Here is a 6546-nt window from a genome sequence, read left to right as displayed (position 1 = left end):
CTTCGGCGTCGGGGGCGTAGTCCGGCAGAAGGGTCTTCCCCTTCTTGGACCCTCTGGCTTCCCCAGTTGGGGCGGCCTTTCTTTTATTTCCTCCCCCCATTGGAGGGGGAGAGGCATCTTCTTCTTCCTCCTCCTCCTCGTCTTCGGAGGCGGAGGGTGCGTTGGGGTCATCGGGCAAATCCGACGACACTGGGCGCCGGGAACTCTTTCGGGTCCCCGTGGCCTTCTCCTTGGACTTCTTCTCCGGCACCACGTGAGGTGCCGGAACCAGTAGCTTCGCTAGGTGTGCGTCTACTGGGCCTTCGGGCAAAGGGGCCGGACAGTCAAACTGTCTGGATGTCCTCTTCCAGTCTTGTCAAAGGAACGGGAGTTTAGATCCCACATAAAGTCACACTATGAAATTCGGGTATCCCGTAAGGGACTAAATGTAAGCTTACTTCAGAGGCTTGACGTTTGGCGCAGAATCCGCGATCCTCGATGACAGGAGGGGAGACCTCGGAACTCTTGAAAAGCACCTTCCAGGCATCCTCGTGCTTCGTTTCAAAGAGCCGGGATAGAGTCTGGTGCTGGGCCGGGTCGAACTCCCACAAATTGAAGTCCCGTCGTTGACACGGGAGGATCCGACGGAAGAGCATGACCTGGACCACGTTGACAAGCTTGACCTTCTTGGTCACCAGGTCTCGGACGCAGGTTTGGAGTCCGATCACCTCTTCCGGATTGCCCCACGACAGGCCCGTCTCTTTCCAAGATGTGAGCCGGGTGGGGATGCCGGATCAAAATTCGGGGGCCGCTGCCCACTTAGGGTCACGCGGCTTGGTGATATAAAACCACCCCGATTGCCACCCTTTGATGGTTTCCACGAAGGCACCCTCGAGCCAGGTGACGTTGGCTATCTTGCCCACCATGGCACCTCCGCATTCCGCTAGTCGGCCCTTCACAACCTTCGGCTTGATGCTGAAGATCTTCAGCCATAGGCCAAAGTGGGGCTGGATGCGGAAGAAGGCCTCACACACGACGATAAATGCAGAGATATTGAGGATGAATTTCGGGGCCAGATCGTGGAAGTCCAGGCCGTAGTATAACATGAGCCCCCGGACAAACGAGTGAAGAGGAAAACCCAGTCCGTGAAGGAAATGGGGAAGAAAAATAACCCTCTCATGGGGCCTAGGGGTGGGGATGAGTTGCCCCACATCTGGAAGCCGGTGCGCGATGTTGTTAGACAAGTATCCGGCCTTCCTCAGTTTTTTGATTTGCCCCTCCATGACGGAGGAGGCCATCCATCTACCTCCCGCTCCGGACATGGTTGGAGAAGGTTGAGGTTGGAAGTGCGGGCTTGGGCGCTGGAGCTCGAGCACGCAGGGACGGATAAGCAGAGGAGGAAGAAGGCATGAATGGAAAGGGCAGATTCTTATCCCCTTATATGGGCGGCCAAAACTACGAGCCCCCCACCGGCCCAATAAAACTCGCTTATCTCCCAAGTGTCGCGGTTAATGCTGCGGTTGGGTTACCCGCACCCGTATTGATGAGAATCCCGAAATAAGGGGACACGATCTCTGCTTTGACAAGACGTGCCAAGGAAACCGCCTCGCTAAACGCGCTGAGGTGGAACAATAAAATGAATAAAAACCTGGCCGTGGCATGATGTCACGCCACGGAATACGTCAGCAGATCCGATTAACGCAAATATTATTCTCTCTACGGTGGAATGTGGAACTTATTTTGCAGAGCCAGACACTACCCTGGTGTTCAACATCTTCTATGAAATATTCGGAGGAGGAACCCGCCTTGCAATGCCGAAGACAACTTGCGCCCTGGACTCGTCGTCATTGAAGCCTGGTTCAGGGGCTACTGAGGGAGTCCTAGATTAGGGGGTGTCCGAATGGCCGGACTATGACCTTTGGCCGGACTCCCGGACTATGAAGATACAAGATTGAAGACTCCGTCCCGTGTCCGGATGGGACTTTCCTTGGCGTGGAAGGCAAGCTTGGCGATACGATATGAAGATCTCCTCCCATTGTAACCGACTCTGTGTAACCCTAGCCCTCTCTGGTGTCTATATAAACCGGAGAGTTTTAGTCCGTAGGACGAACAACAATCATACCATAGGCTAGCTTCTAGGGTTTAGCCACTCCGATCTCGTGGTAGATCTACTCTTGTACTACCCATATCATCAATATTAATCAAGTAGGAGTAGGGTTTTACCTCCATTGAGAGGGCCCGAACCTGGGTAGAAACATCGTGTCCCTTGTCTCCTGTTACCATCCGCCTAGACGCACAGTTCGGGACCCCCTACCCGAGATCCGCTGGTTTTGACACCGACACTCCCTCTACCGTCGAGAGAGGTGTTAGACCTAAATAATTGTTATTTGGTGTTTGCGTTGAGCATAGACATGATTGGATTATGTCTATCGCAATATGGTCATTCATTTAAAGAGAATAATAGTTACTCTGTTTATTTGAATAATACCTTCAATGGTCTTGCGCCTAAAATAAATGGTTTATTGAATCTCGATCCCAGTGATACACATGTTCATGCCAAAAGATATAAGATAGTAATGATAGTACCACATACTTGTGGCACTGCCACTTGAGTCATATTGGTATAAAACGCATGAAGAAGCTCCATGTTGATGGATCTTTGGACTCACTCGTTTTTTAAAAGATTGAGACATGTGAACCATGTCTATTGGTGTATACGCATGAAGAAACCCCTTGTAGATGGATCGTTTGGACTCACTTGATTTTGAATCACTTGAGACATGCAAATCATACCACATGGGCAAGATGATTGAAAGCCTCGTTCTCAGTAAAATGGAACGAGAAAGCAACTTGTTGGAAGTAATACATTTTGATGTGTGCAGTCCAATGAGTGCTGAGGCACGCAGTGGATATCGTTATGTTCTTACTTCACAAATGATTTGAGTAGATACTGAGTATATTTACTTAATGAAACACAAGTCTGAATTATTGAATGGTTCAAGTAATTTCAGAGTGAAGTTGAAGATCGTCGTGACAAGAGGATAAAATATCTATGATATGATCACAGAGATGAATATCTGAGTTACGAGTTTGGCACACAATTAAGACATTGTGGAAATTGTTTCACAACTAACACCGCCTGGAACACCATAGTGTGATGGTGTGTCCGAACATCATAGATGCACCACATAGGATATGGGGCATACCATGATGTCTCTTATCGAATTCCCACTATCGTTCATGGGTTAGGCATTAGAGACAACCACATTCACTTTAAATAGGGCACCACGTAATTCCGTTGAGATGACACCGTATGAACTATGGTTTAGAGAAACCTAAGTTGTCGTTTCTTAAAAGTTTGGGGCTGCGTTGCTTATGCCTGATAAGCTCGAACCCAAAGCGGATAAATGCAACCTCATAGGACACCCAAAAACAGTTGGGTATACCTCTTGTCTCAGTTCCGGAAGCAAAAGGGATTGTTTCTAGAATCGGGTCCTTTCTCGAGGAAAATTTGCTCTTCAAAGAATTGAGTGGGAGGATGGTGGAGACTTGATGAGGTTATTGAACCATCATTTCAACCAATCTGTAGCATGGCACAGGAAGTTGTTCCTGTGGCGCCTACACTAGTCGAAGTGGAAGCTGATGATAGTGATCATGAAAGTTCGGATCAAGTCACTACCAAACCTCGTAGGTCGACAAGGACGCGTACTGCTTCGGAGTGGTACGATAATCCTGTCTTAGATATCATGTTGTTAGACAACAATGAACCTACGAGCTATGGAGAAGCGATGGTGGGCCTGTATTCCGACAAATGGTTAGAATCCATGAAATCCGAGATAGGATTCATGTATCAGAACAAAGTATGGACTTTGGTGGACTTGCCCGATGATCGACAAGCCATTGAGATAAATGGATCTTTAAAAGGATGACGGACGTGGACGGTAATGTTGCCGTCTATGAAGCTCGACTTGTGGCAAAGAGTTTTTTCACAAGTTCAAGGAGTTGACTACGATGATATTTTCTCATCCGTAGCGATGCTTAAGTCCATCAGAATCATGTTAGCATTAGCTGCATTTATGAAATCTGGCAGATGGATGTCAAAACAAGTTTCCTTACCAGTTTTCCTAAGGAAAGGTTGTATGTGATACAATCAGAAAGGTTTTATCGATCCTAAGGATGCTAAAAGGTATGCTAGCTCCAGCGATCCTTTCATGGACTAGAGCAAGCATCTCGGAGTCAGAATATATGCTTTGATGGAGTGATCAAAGCTTTTAGGTTTATACAATGTTTGCTAGAAACTTGTATTTACAATAAAGTGAGTGGGAGCACTACAACATTTCTGATAAGTATATGCGAATGACATATTGTTGATCCGAAATGATGTAGAATTTCTGGAAAGCATAAAGGGTTGTTTGAAAGGAGTTTTTCAAAGGAAGACCTAGATAAAGCTGCTTACATATTGGGCATCAAGATCTATAGAGATAGATCAAGACGCCTGATGATACTTTCAAAAGAACACACACCTTTGACATGATTTTGAAGGAGTTCAAAATAGATCAGTCAAAGAAGGAGTTCTTACCTGAGTTATAAGGTGTAAAGTTGAGTAAGACTCAAAGCTTGACCACGGTAGAATAAAGAGGAAGGACGAAGGTCGTCCCCTATGCTTTTGTCATAGGCTCTATACGGTATGCCATGCTGAGTATCGCACCTGATGTGTGCCTTGCCACATGTCTGGCAAGAGGGTACAAAGGTGATCAAGGAGTGGATCACCAGATAGCGGTCAAGATTATCCTTAGAGGAATAAGGATATGTTTCTCGGTTATGCAGGTGATAAAGAGTTCGACGTAAAGAGTTGTGTCGATGCAAGCTTAACACCTATCCAAATGACTCTGAGTAGCAAACCGGATACGTATAGTGGAGCAACCATTTGGAATAGCTCCAAGTGGAGCATGGAAGCAGCATTTACAATATGACCTAGAGATTTGCGAAGTACATACGGATCTGAATGTTGCAGACCCATTGACTAAAACCTCTCTCACAAGCAAAACATGATCAAACCCCAGAACTCATTGAGTCTTAATCACATGATGATGTGAACTAGTTTATTGACACTAGTAAACTCTTTGGATGTTGGTCACATGGCGATGTGACCTGTGAGCGTTAATCACATGGCGATGTGAACTAGATTATTGACTCTAGTGCAAGTGGGAGACTGTTGGAAATATGCTCTAGAGGCAATAATAAATTAGTTATTATTATTATATTTCCTTGTTCATGATAATCGTTTATTATCCATGCTATAATTGTATTGATAGGAAACTCAGATACATGTGTGGGTACATAGACAACACCATGTCCCTAGTAAGCCTCTAGTTGACTAGCTCGTTGACCAATAGATGGTTACGGTTTCCTAACTATGGACACTGGATGTCGTTGATAATGGGATCACATCATTAGGAGAATGATGTGATGGACAAGACCCAATCCTAATCCTAGCACAAAGATCGTGTAGTTTGTATGCTAAAGCTTTTCTAATGTCAAGTATCATTTCCTTAGACCATGATATTGTGCAACTCCCAGATACCGTAGGAATGCTTTGGGTGTACCAAACGTCACAATGTAACTGGGTGGCTATAAAGGTGCACTACGAGTATCTCCGAAAGTGTCTGTTGGGTTGGCACGAATCAAGACTGGGATTTGTCACTCCGTGTGACGGAGAGGTATCTCTGGGCCAACTCGGTAGGACATCATCATATGCGCAATGTGACCAAGGAGTTGATCACGGGATGATGTGTTACGGAACAAGTAAAGAGACTTGCCGGTAACGAGATTGAACAAGGTATCGAGATACCAACGATCGAATCTCGGGCAAGTACTATACCGGTAGACAAATGGGATTGTATATGGGATTGATTGAATCCTTGACATCGTGTTTCATCCGATGAGATCATCGTGGAACATGTGGGAGCCAACATGGGTATCCAGATCCTGTTGTTGGTTATTGGCCGGAGAGTTGTCTCGGCCATGTCTGCATGGTTCCCGAACCCGTAGGGTCTACACACTTAAGGTTCGATGATGCTAGGGTTAGAGGGAATAGATGTACGCGGTTAACGAATGTTGTTCGGAGTCCCGGATGAGATCCCGGACGTCACTAGGAGTCCCAGAATGGTCCGGAGGTAAAGATTTATATATGGGAAGTCCCATTTTGGTGAACGGAAAAGTTTCGGGTACTACCGGTAACGTACCGGGACCACCAGGAGGGTCCCGGGGGTCCACCAGGTGGGGCCACTAGCCCCAGAAGGCTGCATGAGCCAAGTGTGGGAGGGGACCAGCCCCAGGTGGGTTGGTGCACCCCCCACCAAGGCCCGAGGCGCAGGGAGAGTGGGAGGGGGCAAACCCTAGGTCCAGATGGGCCTTAAGGCCCACCCTAGGTGCGCCCCCCTCTCTCCCCCCTTGGCCGTACCCTAGATGGGTTTTGGGGGCTGCCGCCACCCCTAGGGAGGGAACCCTAGATGGGGGCGCAGCCACTCCCCTTCCCCTATATATACTTGAGGTATTGGCGGCTGC

Source organism: Triticum dicoccoides, chromosome 6B (genome assembly GCF_002162155.2).
Source record: "Triticum dicoccoides isolate Atlit2015 ecotype Zavitan chromosome 6B, WEW_v2.0, whole genome shotgun sequence".
In the NCBI taxonomy this organism is placed as follows: Eukaryota; Viridiplantae; Streptophyta; class Magnoliopsida; order Poales; family Poaceae; genus Triticum; species Triticum dicoccoides.
Note: the sequence above shows the minus strand (reverse complement) of the source record.